At 41.5% G+C, this 14,336-nt stretch overlaps 1 protein-coding gene across 1 annotated transcript in view; it reads left to right on the top strand.

Moving 5' to 3' along the window:
* Positions 1 to 14,336, top strand: part of TSG101 (tumor susceptibility 101) — a 58,354-nt gene that overhangs the window by 32,742 nt on the left and 11,276 nt on the right. The gene's annotated exons all lie outside the window — the stretch shown is intronic.

Raw genomic sequence — 14,336 nt, 5'->3', positions numbered from 1 at the left:
AGCAAAAACTCTTAATGATCAGTGTCCTGTACTCTAAAACTTGAAATGATTTATCATCATATAAATGAGCCTTCTACCAGGGCATAAAAGTAAATTTGATTGACTCTTATCACTCTTTCCTGTGTTTCACATATTTATTGGTGAACGTTAATGTGTGTTGAACTATTAACAGATACTTAGGTTTTCCTAGCCTTGTTATATGTAAAAACAGATGAGCATCTTTAGAAGAAAGCACCATTGGGAAATATGGGTGGATCAAGTAAGACAAATTATTGCAAACCAATAGTTCTTGGTTTTTTATGTTGCTTATTAGTAGAGTTACCTGAAATATAATTTTCTTCAGTTGAGAAAATGAAAGCAATACAAGAACTTCTACAGACCCCCACCCCTCTACATGACTATCTGCCCCTACCATATCTGCCTTCTCCCTGTTACCACAGATCATTATTTCTACCCACTAGGTTTTATCCTCTGTAATTTACTCAGGGACATCATTTCAGCAGTTTCCCCTCTCATCATCAGCTTTTGTTCTCTACTGGGTTGCTCTCATCAGCACCCAAAAATATACCCTAAAAACCTTTAAAAATCCTCCTCTTAATTTCCCTTTCCCTGCCACCAGTATTCCATTTCTTCATTCCCCTTTACAGCAAAACTCCTTGAAACAATTATCCGTACTCATTAGCTTCAATTCCTCTTCTTCCTTTCACTCTTGAACCACTCCATGTGGGATTTCCCTCATGTCCTTCCACTAAGCTGCTTCTCTCAAGGTCACCATTGACCTTTATGATGTTAAATCCAATGGCCAATTAAATAGTCTCCACTTACTTGGCTTGTCAGCAGTATTTGACAGTTGTATCTCCTTGATACACTTTCCTCTCTTGCTTTCCAAGACCCCAGACTCACTTGTTTTTCCTCCCATCTCACTGGTACTCATGCTCAGTCTCCTTTATAAGTCCCTCCTTTTCTTAATATTGGAATGCCCCCTGGCTCAGTCCTTGGCATTCTCTATACTCACTCTCCTGGTGATCTCTACCAATCTCATAGCTTTAAATACCATTTCTGTGTCCACACTTCCCAAATTTCTTTCCAACTTACACCACTCTCCAGAATTCCAGATTCTTATATCCAGCTCCCTTCTCAATATCTCCATTTCGATATTTAATAGACATTTCAAACTCAATGTGACCAAAATTAAACTCTCAATCTTTCTATGATGCTTTCCCACCTCCAGTGATACCTACTCAATACTCTAACTTTGGTGTCATCCTTGATTCTTCATCAAGAACCAATTATCTTCAAAATACATATAGAATCTGATCACATCCAGTGCTGATCCAAGTCACCGTTATCTTTCATCTAATTTACTTCAAAAGCCTCCTAAAAAGCCTTCTTCTTTCCTTAATCCCTACATCTGTTTTTAACACAACAGCCAGAATGATCCTATTAAAAGATAAATAAATTATATCACTCCTCTACTCAGAACCTTCCAATGTCTTCCCATTTCACACAGCGTTCAATCCAAATTTCTGAAGCTTAGAAGGCCCTTTGTGATCCTGCTTTCCTCCCCCTGTTACCTCTCTGAACTCATCTCCTACTACTCTTCTGTTTTAGGATTCGTCCACTACCTGTTTCCTTTGTGTGGAGCAGTCAGGCCTACCCTGACCAATCTACTCCCATCACCAACCCTGCACACATATACACACATGCCCAACATCTAGAACAGTGCTTGATATATAGAAGTTCACCTAAATATTTTACTGAGTGTCTGAATGTAGAATCTTGTGAAGTTTACTGTTCTGTTACATTTTCTGATCAATTGTAAGCATCCTGAGATCTGCTGTAAATATCTCCCCTTCCCCCAAAAAGAGGATTTTCTTCAGCTGTTTTTGTCATTGATACGTTCTATTTATTGAGATTCTAGTGGCAATGGTTTTGTTTTTTAAAAATGTTCTCATCCTTCTGTAATATAGCTCTTTTTTTAACAATGTAATTTAAATGCTTGAGTTAGAAACCTGATGATGGGAGATCATTAATCCACAAGCAAAACACACTAAATGTTGTTAATCTCTCCATTATGGCTCAGGCATCATCAGTAAAATAGGAATAGTGCTATTTGTTACCCTGTTTCTCACTGAGACGATAGTATTTGATTTGTAGAGAACCTCAGTTCCTAAAGATCTTTTTTATGTTAACTCATTTCACTACAATAGATATGAAGCATTTTATAACTTAGAATAGATGATATCCATACATTAAAAAATAGGAATATGGGGGAAATGGTACATTTTATTTTATTTTTATTTATTTATTTTTTTAACATCTTTATTGGAATATAATTGCTTTACAACGGCGTGTTAGTTTCTGCTTTACAAGAAAATGAATCAGTTATATATATACATATGTTCCCATATCTCTTCCCTCTTGCGTCTCCCTCTCTCCCACCCTCCCTATCCCACCCCTCCAGGCAATCACAAAGCACCGAGCTGATCTCCCTGTGCTATACAGCTGCTTCGCACTAGCTATCTACCTTAGGTTTGGTAGTGAATATATGTCCATGCCTCTCTCTCGCTTTGTCACAGCTTACCCTTCCCCCTCCCCATATCCTCAAGCCCATTCTCTAGTAGGTCTGTGTCTTTATTCCTGTCTTACCCCTAGGTTCTTCATGACATTTTTTTTTCTTAAATTCCATATATTTGTGTTAGCATTTGGTATTTGTCTCTCTCTGACTTACTTCACTCTCTATGACAGACTTTAGGTCTATCCACCTCATTACAAATAGCTCAATTTCGTTTCTTTTTATGGCTGAGTAATATTCCATTGTATATATGTGCCACATCTTCTTTATCCATTCACCGATGGTGGACACTTAGGTTGTTTCCATCTCCGGGCTATTGTAAATAGAGCTGCAGTGAACATTTTGGTACATGGCTCTTTTTGAATTATGGTTTTCTCAGGGTATATGCCCAGTAGTGGGATTGCTGGGTCATATGGTAGTTCTATTTGTAGTTTTTTAAGGAATCTCCATACTGTTCTCCACAGTGGCTGTATCAATTTACATTCCCACCAGCAGTGCAAGAGGGTTCCCTTTTCTCCACACCCTCTCCAGCATTTATTGTTTCTAGAGTTTTTGATGATGGCCATTCCGACCAGTGTGAGATGATATCTCATTGTAGTTTTGATTTGCATTTCTCTAATGATTAATGATGTTGAGCATTCTTTCATGTGTTTGTTGGCAGTCTGTATATCTTCTTTGGAGAAATGTCTATTTAGGTCTTCTGCCCATTTTTGGATTGGGTTCTTTGGTTTTTTGTTATTGAGCTGCATGAGCTGCTTATAAATTTTGGAGATTAATCCTGTGTCAGTTGCTTCATTTGCAAATATTTTCTCCCATTCTGAGGGTTGTCTTTTTGTCTTGTTTATGGTTTCCTTTGCTGTGCAAAAGCTTTGAAGTTTCATTAGGTCCCATTTGTTTATTTTTGTTTTTATTTCCATTTCTCTAGGAGGTGGGTCAAAAAGGATCTTGCTGTGATTTATGTCATAGTGTCCTGCCTATGTTTTCCTCTAAGAGTTTAATAGTTTCTGGCCTTACATTTAGGTCTTTAATCCATTTTGAGCTTATTTTTGTGTATGGTGTTAGGGAGTGATCTAATCTCATACTTTTACTTGTAGCTGTCCAGTTTTCCCAGCACCACTTATTGAAGAGGCTGTCCTTTCTCCACTGTACATTCCTGCCTCCTTTATCAAAGATAAGGTGACCATATGTGCATGGGTTTATCTCTGGGCTTTCTGTCCTGTTCCATTGATCTATCTGTTTTTGTGCCAGTACCATACTGTCTTGATTACTGTAGCTTTGTAGTATAGTCTGAAGTCAGGGAGCCTGATTCCTCCAGCTCCGTTTTTTGTTTTCAAAATTGCTTTGGCAATTCGGGGTCTTTTGTGTTCCCATACAAATTGTGAAACTTTTTGTTCTAGTTCTGTGGAAAATGCCATTGGCTGTTTGATAGGGATTGCATTGAATCTGTAGATTGCTTTCGGTAGTATAGTCATTTTCAAAATGTTGATTCTTCCAATCCAAGAACATGGTATATCTCTCCATCTGTTTGTATCATCTTTAATTTCCTTCAGCAGTGTCTTATAGTTTTCTGCATACAGGTGTTTTGTCTCCTTAGGTAGGTTTATTCCTAGATATTTTATTCTTTTTGTTGCAGTGGTAAATGGGAGTGTTTTCTTGATTTCACTTTCAGATTTTTCATCATCAGTGTATAGGAATGCCAGAGATTTCTGTGCATTAATTTTGTATCCTGCTACTTTACCAAATTCATTGATTAGCTCTAGTAGTTTTCTGGTAGCATCTTTAGGATTCTCTATGTATAGTATCATGTCATCTGCAAACAGTGACAGCTTTACTTCTTCTCTTCTGATTTGGATTCCTTTTATTTCCCTTTCTTCTCTGATTGCTGTGGCTAAAACTTCCAAAACTATGTTGAATAAGAGTGGTGAGAGTGGGCAACCTTGTCTTGTTCCTGATCTTAGTGGAAATGCTTTCAGTTTTTCACCATTGAGGACGATGTTGGCTGTGGGTTTGTCATATATGGCCTTTGTTATGTTGAGGAAAGTTCCCTCCGTGCCTACTTTCTGCAGGGTATTTATCATAAATGGGTGTTGAATTTTGTCGAAAGCTTTCTCTGTATCTATTGAGATGATCGTATGGTTTTTCTCCTTCAATTTGTTAATATGGTGTATCACGTTGATTGATTTGCATATATTGAAGAATCCTTGCATTCCTGGAATAAACTCCACTTGGTCATGGTGTATGATCCTTTTAATGTGCTGTTGGATTCTGTTTGCTACTATTTTGCTGAAGATTTTTGCATCTATGTTCATCAGTGATATTGGCCTGTAGTTTTCTTTCTTTGTGACATCCTTGTCTGGTTTTGGTATCAGGGTTATGGTGGCCTCGTAGAATGAGTTTGGGAGTGTTCCTCCCTCTGCTATATTTTGGAAGAGTTTCAGAAGGATAGGTGTTAGCTCTTCTCTAAATGTTTGATAGATTTGCCTGTGAAGCCATCTGGTCCTGGGCTTTTGTTTTTTGGAAGATTTTTAATCACAGTTTCAATTTCAGTGCTTGTGATTGGTCTGTTCTTATTTTCTATTTCTTCGTGATTCAGTCTTGGCAGGTTGTGCATTTCTAAGAATTTGTCCATTTCTTCCAGGTTGTCCATTTTATTGGCATAGAGTTGCTTGTAGTGGTCTCTCATGATCTTTTGTATTTCTGCAGTGTCAGTTGTTACTTCTTTTTCATTTCTAATTCTATTGATTTGAGTCTTCTCCCTTTTTTTCTTGATGAGTCTGGCTAATGGTTTATCAATTTTGTTTATCTTCTCAAAGAACCAGCTTTTAGTTTTATTGATCTTAGCTGTCGTTTCCTTCATTTCTTTTTCCTTTCTTTCTGATCTGATCTTTATGATTTCTTTCCTTCTGCTAACTTTGGGGGTTTTTTGTTCTTCTTCCTCTAATTGCTTTAGGTGCAAGGTTATGTTGTTTATTTGAGATGTTTCCTGTTTCTTAAGGTAGGATTGTATTGCTATAAACTTCCCTCTTAGAACTGCTTTTGCTGCATCCCATAGATTTTGGGTCGTCGTGTCTCCATTGTCATTTGTTTCTAGGTATTTTTTAATTTCCTCTTTGATTTCTTCAGTGATCACTTCGTTATTAAGTAGTGTATTGTTTAGCCTCCATGTGTTTGTATTTTTTATAGATCTTTTCCTGTAATTGTTATCTAGTCTCATAGCGTTGTGGTCAGAAAAGATACTTGATACAATTTCAGTTTTCTTAAATTTACCAAGGCTTGATTTGTGACCCAAGATATGATCTATCCTGGAGAATGTTCCATGAGCACTGGAGAAAAATGTGTATTCTGTTGTTTTTGGATGGAATGTCCTATAAATATCAATTAAGTCCATCTTGTTTAATGTATCATTTAAAGCTTGTGTTTCCTTATTTATTTTCATTTTGGATGATCTGTCCATTGGTGAAAGTGGGCTGTTAAAGTCCCGTACTATGAATGTGTTACTGTCGATTTCCCCTTTTATGGCTGTTAGTATTTGCCTTATGTATTGAGGTGCTCCTATGTTGGGTGCATAAATATTTACAATTTGTTATATCTTCTTCTTGGATCAATCCCTTGATCATTAAAAGTGTCCTTCTTTATCACTTGTAATAGTCTTTATTTTAAAGTCTGTTTTGTCTGATATGAGAATTGCTACTCCAGCTTTCTTTGGGTTTCCATTTGCATGGAATATCTTTTTCCATCCCCTCACTTTCAGTCTGTATGTGTCTCTAGGTCTGAAGTGGGTCTCTTGTAGACAGCATATATATGGGTCTTGTTTTTGTATCCATTCAGCCAGTATGTGTCTTTTGGTGGGAGCATTTAATCCATTTACCTTTAAGGTAATTATCGATATGTATGTTCCTATTCCCATTTTCTTAATTATTTTGGGATTGTTATTGTAGGTCTTTTCCTTCTCTTGTGTTTCTTCCTAGAGAAGATTCTTTAGCATTTGTTGTAAAGCTGGTTTGGTGGCGCTGCACTCTCTCAGCTTTTGCTTGTCTGTAAAGGTTTTAATTTCTCTGTCAAATCTGAATGAGATCCTTGCTGGGTAGACTAATCTTGGTTGTAGGTTTTTCTCCTCCATCACTTTAAATATGTCCTGCCAGTCCCTTCTGGCTTGCAGAGTTTCTGCTGATAGATCAGCTGTTAACCTTATGGGGATTCCCTTGTGTGTTATTTGTTGTTTTTCCCTTGCTGCTTTTAATATGTTTTCTTTGTATTTAATTTTTGACAGTTTGATTAATATGTGTCTTGGCGTGTTTCTCCTTGGATTTATCCTGTATGGGACTCTCTGTGCTTCCTGGACTTGATTAACTATTTCCTTTCCCATATTAGGGAAGTTTTCAACTATAATCTCTTCAAATATTTTCTCAGTCCCTTTCTTTTTCTCTTCTTCTTCTGGAACCCCTATAATTCGAATGTTGGTGTGTTTAATGTTGTCCCAGAGGTCTCTGAGACTGTCCTCAGTTCTTTTCATTCTTTTTTCTTTATTCTGCTCTGCAGTAGTTATTTCCCCTATTTTATCTTCCAGGTCACTTATCCGTTCTACTGCCTCAGTTATTCTGCTATTGATTCCTTCTAGAGTATTTTTAATTTCATTTATTGTGCTTTTCATCGTTGCTTGTTTCATCTTTAGTTCTTCTAGGTCCTTGTTAAATGTTTCTTGCATTTTCTCTATTCTATTTCCAAGATTTTGGATCATCTTTACTATCATTATTCTGAATTCTTTTTCAGGTAGACTGCCTATTTCCTCTTCATTTGTTAGGTCTGGTGGGTTTTTATCTTGCTCTTTCATCTGCTGTGTGTTTTTCTGTCTTCCCATTTTGCTTATCTTACTGTGTTTGGGGTCTCCTTTTTGCAGGCTGCACGTTCGTAGTTCCTGTTGTTTTTGGTGTCTGTCCCCAGTGGCTAAAGTTGTTTCAGTGGGTTGTGTACGCTTCCTGGTGGAGGGGACTAGTGCCTGTGTTCTGGTGGATGAGGCTGGATCTTGTCTTTCTGATGGGCCGGTCCATGTCTGGTGGTGTATTTTGGGGTGTCTGTGGACTTATTATGATTTTAGGCAGCCTCTCTGCTAATGGGTGGGGTTGTGTTCCTGTCTTGCTAGTTGTTTGGCATAAGGTGTCCAGCACTGTAGTTTGCTAGCTGTTGAGTGAAGCTGGGTGTTGGTGTTGAGATGGAGATCTCTGGGAGATTTTCGCCATTTGATATTACGTGGAGCTGGGAGGTCTCTTGTGGGCCAGTGTCCTGAAGTTGGCTCTCCCACCTCAGAGGCACAGCACTGACTCCTGGCTGCAGCACCAAGAGACCTTCATCCACATGGCTCAGAATAAAAGGGAAACAACGTAGAAAGAAAGAATCAGTAGAAGTAGAAAGAAAGAAAGAAAACAAGAAAGAAAGAAAGAGAGAGAAAGAAAGAAAGAAAGAAAGGAGGGAGAAAAAAAGAAAGAAGATAAAGTAAAATAAAGTAAGATAAAATATAATAAAGTTATTAAAATAAAAAATTATTAAGAGAAAAAATAAAAAGGGATGGATAGAGCCCTAGGACAAATGGTTGAAGCAAAGGTATACAGACAAAATCTCACACAGAAGCATACACATACACAGTCACAAAAAGAGGAAAAGGGGGAAAAAATCATAAATCTTGCTCTCAAAGTCCATCTCTTCAATTTGTGATGACTCGTTGTCTAAAGGTGGGAAGGAAGGAAAGAACGATGATAAAGTAAAATAAAATAAAGTTATTAAAATAAAAAGTAATTATTAAGAAAAAATTTTAAAAAAAACGGACGGATAGAACCGTCGGACAAATGGTGGAAGCAAAGCTATACAGACAAAATCTCACAGAGAAGCATATACATACACACTCACAGAAAGAGGAAAAGGGGAAAAAATCATAAATGTTGCTCCCAAAGTCCACCTCCTTAATTTGGGATGATTCGTTGTCTATTCATGTATTTCACAGATGCTGGTACATCAAATTGATTGTAGAGCTTTAATCCGCTGCTTCTGAGGCTGCTGGGAGTGATTTCCCTTTCTATTCTTTGTTCTTACAGCTCCCAGGGGCTCAGCTTCGCATTTGGCCCCGCCTCTGTGTGTAGGTCGCCGGAGGGCATCTGTTCTTCGCTCACACAGGATGGGGTTAAAGAGCAGCTGACTTGGGGGCTCTGGCTCACTCAGGCTGGGGGGAAGGAGGGGCACGGAGTGCGGGGCGAGCCTGCGGCAGCAGAGGCCAGCGTGACATTGCTGCAGCCTGAGGCGCCCCGTGCGTTCTCCCAGGGGAGTTGCCCCTGATTCGCGGGACCCTTGGCAGTGGCGGGCTGCACAGGCTCCCCGGAAGGGGGTGTGGATAGTGACCTGTGCTCGCACACAGGCTTCCTGGTGGCGGCAGCAGCAGCCTTAGCGTCTCATGCCTGTCTCTGGGGTCCGTGCTTTTAGCCGCGGCTCGCGCCAGTCTCTGGAGCTCCTTTAAGCAGCGCTCTTAATCCCTTCTCCTCGCGCACCAGGAGACAAAGAAGGAAGAAAACGTCTCTTGCCTTTTCGGCAGGTCCAGACTTTTCCCTGGACTCCGTCCTGGCCAGCCATGGCGCACTAACCCCCTGCAGGCTGTGTTCACGCGGCCAACCCCAGTCCTCTCCCTGCGCTCTGACCGAAGCCCGAGCCTCAGCTCCCAGCCCCGCCCGCCCCGGTGGGGAAGCAGACAAGCCTCTCGGGCTGGTGAGTGCTGGCCGGCACCGATCCTCTGTGCGTGCGGGAATGTCTGTGCTTTGTCCCCTGCACCCCTGAGTCTGCACTCTCCTCCGCGGCTCCGAAGCTTTCACCTTCCACCACCCGCAGGCTCCGCCCGCGAAGGGGCTTCCTAGTGTGTGGAAACTTTTCCTCCTTCACAGCTCCCTCCCACTGGTGCAGGTCCTGTCCCTATCCTTTTGTCTCTGTTTATTCTCTTTTCTTTTGCCCTACCCAGGTACTTGGGGGGTTTCTTGCCTTTTGGGAGGTCTGAGGTCTTCTAACAGCGTTCAGTAGGTGTTCTGTAGTTGTTGTTCCACGTATAGATGTATTTCTGGTGTATCTGTGGGGAGGAAGGTGATCTCCGCGTCCTACTCTTCCGCCATCTTCCCGGCTGCCTCTCGGAAAAGGGTACATTTTAAATCAAATCTAATGTTTGTTTTTAGAACAAGAATCAAAGCAATTAATATTGTACTTTTTTTTTTTTTTTTTTTTGGTACGCGGGCCTCTCACTGTTGTGGCCTCTCCCGTTGCGGAGCACAGGGTCCGGACGCACAGGCCCAGCGGCCATGGCTCACGGGCCCAGCCGCTACACGGTATGTGGGATCCTCCCGGACCGGGGCACGAACCCGCGTCCCCCGCATCGGCAGGCGGACTCTCAACCACTGCGCCACCAGGGAAGCTCTTTAAAGTACTTTTAAGAGTACTTTCTTAGAAAGGCTAAAAACAAATTATCATTTTATGATAATCTAGGATATCCTTTTAATGTTTATTGTTTTTCTACCCTTTGTTGCTTACCTACGTGATTTTTTTCATCATATTTTAGTAGTACATTGTGCAAAACTGTTTAACTTCAAAATCGTCGTAAAGGAAAGCAGAAACATAAAAGTATCATGTGAATATTAGAGTTCACAGATAGTCAACATTTTCTGTCAGTGGCCATCAGGATTTGTGCTATTATTCTCTGTGCTACTAAGGCCATGAGGAAGAATGAAAGTGGTTATTTATCCTTTGTGGAACTTGATAGTTTCACTTTAAAGATTTTGATTTTATGATGTAAAACAAACACCAGTTTCATGGCATCATTAATTAACTCATGTCTTATTATTGATGTGGATGCCTGTGCAAGCGTTGGTTTTTAACCATCTCCAACAATATTGAAGTAAAAGAACCACTTAAAGTGAAGTAATAGAGGCAACTTCCCTGGCGGTCCAGTGGTTAAGACTCCGCACTTCCACTGCAGGGGGCGAGGGTTCAATCTCTGGTCGGGGCACTAAGATCCCAAGATTTCACATGCTATGCAGTGAGGTTGGGGGGAAAAAAATAGAAGTAATAGAGATTACATTCTTAATAGCAGTCTCTTCTGAAACATTGCAGAAGACTGAGGATTGATGCAGATCTTGGGACTTTAAAACAGCTCTTTCTGACTCCATTACATGTAGATTTTGAACAACCACCTTTATAAGAAAATCAGAGAATTTGTTTTGTCATCTCTTTTTATAGCTTTTTTGTCACCTGGCAGACAGCTTCCTGCCTAACCTGACTTTTAAAACCACCTTCATGAGATTGGTGCTCACTGAGGGCATTGACTAAGCAGTGAAGGCAGCTGTTGACTAGTGAAAAACCTGTTGGTGGTGCTTTTCCATCAGGTCTGGGCAATTGCAGTGATATTTTAATTCAGTTGTATTATTTAATGAGGGAAAAGTTGTGATCTATGACTTAAATTCTTCGTTGAAGTTACTGTAAGACCAGGTGTTCTTTTTGTTTTGTTTTTTGGCTGTGTTGGGTCTTTGTTGCTTCACATGGGCTTTATCTAGTTGCAGCGAGCGGAGGTTACTCTTCGTTGCAGTGCTCGGGCTTCTCATTGTGGTGGCTTCTCTTGTTGCGGAGCATGGACTCTGAGCGCACAGGCTTCAGTAGTTGCAGCACGCGGGCTCAGTAGTTGCGGCACGCAGGCCCTAGAGCGCGTGGGCTCCAGTAGTTGCGGTATGTGGGCTCAAGTAGTTGTGGCACTCAGGCTCTAGAGCGCAGGGTCAGTAGTTGTGGTGCACGGGCTTAGTTGTTCTGTGGCATGTGGGATCTTCCCGGACCAGGGATGGAACCCCTGTCCCCTGCATTGGCAGGCGGATTCTTAACCACTGTGCCACCAGGGAAGTCCCAGGTGTATTTTTTGTATATCATCTTTGCAAGTTACTAGCAAAAACATTTTCTACTGGAAGATCAGTGGGAAAAGCTGTGGAATTTGGACAGTTTTCCTTAGATTTTCTGCCCATTGCAGGCATTATATATCAACAAAAGCATCAGAAGGAAGGTAAACTTTTCTTGATATCTAAAAAACTTAAAACTTTAAGTTTCTGTTTCTTCAGATTCAATTATGCTTCTTAAGAGTAAAACATTTTTGTTAGGACTGGCATATAACTTTTACCAAGTTGGCATTGCCAAAACTATAAGAGAACTTGAACTCTGATTTTAAAGGTTTAAAACTACTTGACCGGCACCAAGTTACAAGGAATAAATTTAGGAGGCAACATTAATACTTGTTTGTTCTCTTAATAGCACATGCCAGAATACAGCAGAAGCAGGTGTGGATATTGGTCATCTGTGTGTTTTCAGGGCTGAAAAACGGGCATTCAAGAAAAGCTTTGGTCCCCAGCTGGGCATTCCCATGAAGAATTCCAAACTCTATTGGATAGGGAAGAGTGGCATGAGGGACCAGTCACTCCACCTTGATTCATGCATAGCACTCTCTGTCAGACCCTGATGTGCTGGTGGTGCACCCAGGTGGCAGTGATCTGGGAGTGATGAAGTTGTTTGATATTTTAATCCAAATGAAGAAAGATTTAAGATTTATCGGGACTTCCCTGGCGGTTCAGTGATAAAGAATCTGCCTTGCAATGCAGGGGATGCGGGATCAATCCCTGGTCAGGGAACTAAGATCCCACATGCTGCGGGGCAACTAAGCCTGCATGCCGCAACTACTGAGCTTGTGCGCCTCAACTAGAGCCCACGTGCTGCAAACTACAGAGTCCACACTCTCTGGAACCTGCGCACCACAACTACAGAGCTCACGTGCCCTAGAGCCTGTGCACCACAACTAAAGAAGAGAAAAACTGCATGCCACAACTAGAGAGAAGCCCATGCGCTGCAGGAAAGATCCCGCATGCCACAACTAACACCCGGCACAGCCAAAAATAAATAAATAAATAATAAATCTTAAAAAAAAAAAGATTTATCAAGTAAATGTTCAAGAATGTTACTAGAGTGTGGTCCAGTATGGTACCCAGAAAAGTGTGGTCCCACTCAACGAAACCTCTACATGTTATGAATATACGTGTGAAGAAAGTCAGTGGACAAATTGGCTCTTTTATGAAGTTCATTGGAGGATGTACCATCAGTACATCACACACACGTATACACACAAATACATACCATATTTTCTTTTTTTAATTAATTAATTTTTGGCTGCATTGGGTCTGTGCACGGGCTTTCTCTAGCTGTGGCGAGCAGGGGCTACTCTTCATTGCAGTGCGCAGGCTTCTCATTGCAGTGGCTTCTCTTGTTGCGGAGCATGGGCTCTAGGCACGTGGGCTTCAGTAGTTGTGGCACATGGGCTCAGTAGTTGTGGCTCATAGGCTTTAGAGTGCAGGCTCAGTAGTTGTGGTGCACGGGCTTAGTTGTTCCGCCACATGTGGGATCTTCCTGGGCCAGGGCTCAAACCCGTGTACCCTGCATTGGCAGGCAGATTCTTAACCACTGTGCCACCAGGGAAGCCCATACCACACTTTCTTTATCCATTCATCTGTTTTTTTCTTCAGTTATTTGTTTATTCATTTAGTCATTCAACATATATTTACTAAGTGCTTGCTACATGCCAGGAGTAAGAACAACACAAAGTAACTTCCTGCCTTCATGGAGTTTACATTTCAATGGGGGAAGACAGAAAACAAACTTGCAGCATAGTATACAATGCACCAGATGGAGATAAATGCTACCTAGGAACATTCAGACGAAAGAGGGGCACAGGAAGACCTGGAGGGTGAGGACTGCATTCTGATCTCACCTCCTCTATATCCACCTTGCTCACACCACTGGCCTCCTGTCACTCCTTGAGCCCCAAACACACTGGTTTGCTGTTTCAGCCCCATCCGCGCTCTGCTCGCTTGGATGGTGACCTGGAGATCTCCAAGACTGGAAAAAGGCTTCTGTGCCTTATACTTTGAGGTGGGAGTATGTTTATGGTTCAAGGAACTGCAAAGAGACTAGTGGTGTGAGCGAGGCGTGCACAGAGAGATGGGGTCGGAGGGGAAACAGGGCTGGCTCAAGTAAGCCCTTGTGGGTCAAGGGGAGGAGGCCTGTGGCTTTTCCTCTACGTGAGCTGCGGAGCCACGGGCAGGCTTTGAGCAGAGGAGTGATCTGATCTGATTGCTATTATAACAGATGCCTCTGTGCCAGACCCCGGGAGGGAAGGGTGGCAGCAGAGCTCCCCACCCCGAGGAGGCCACTGCAAGAATCTGGGTCTGAGATGGTGGCTCGGACCAGTGTGGGGACAGAGGATGTGGTCACATACGCTGAGGAGGGGTAATCATTCATCTATGGATGGACACTTAGGTTGCTTCCTTCCATATCTTGGCTATTGTAATAATGCTGCAATACACAGGGGTGCATACATCTTTTTGAATGACTGTGTTTGTTTTCTTCAGAAAAATACCCAGAAGTGGAATTGCTGGGTCATATGGTAGTTTTATTTTTAATTTTTTGAGGAACCCCTCCATACTGTTTTCCATAGTGGCTGCACCAATTTGCATTACTACTAGCACGGGTTTCCTTTTCTCCACATCCTCACCAGCACTTATTATTTGTCTTCTTTTTGATAATAGCCATTCTGACAGGTGTGAGGTGATACCTCATTGTGGTCTTGATTGCATTTCCCTGATGATTAGTGATGTTGAGCATCTTTTCATGTGCCTGTTGGCCATCTGTATGCCTTCTTTGGAAAACTCTTCAG

The sequence above is a fragment of the Delphinus delphis genome, chromosome 8, assembly GCF_949987515.2.
Source record: "Delphinus delphis chromosome 8, mDelDel1.2, whole genome shotgun sequence".
Taxonomy (NCBI): Eukaryota; Metazoa; Chordata; class Mammalia; order Artiodactyla; family Delphinidae; genus Delphinus; species Delphinus delphis.
This window is presented reverse-complemented; position numbering and strand designations above follow the sequence as displayed.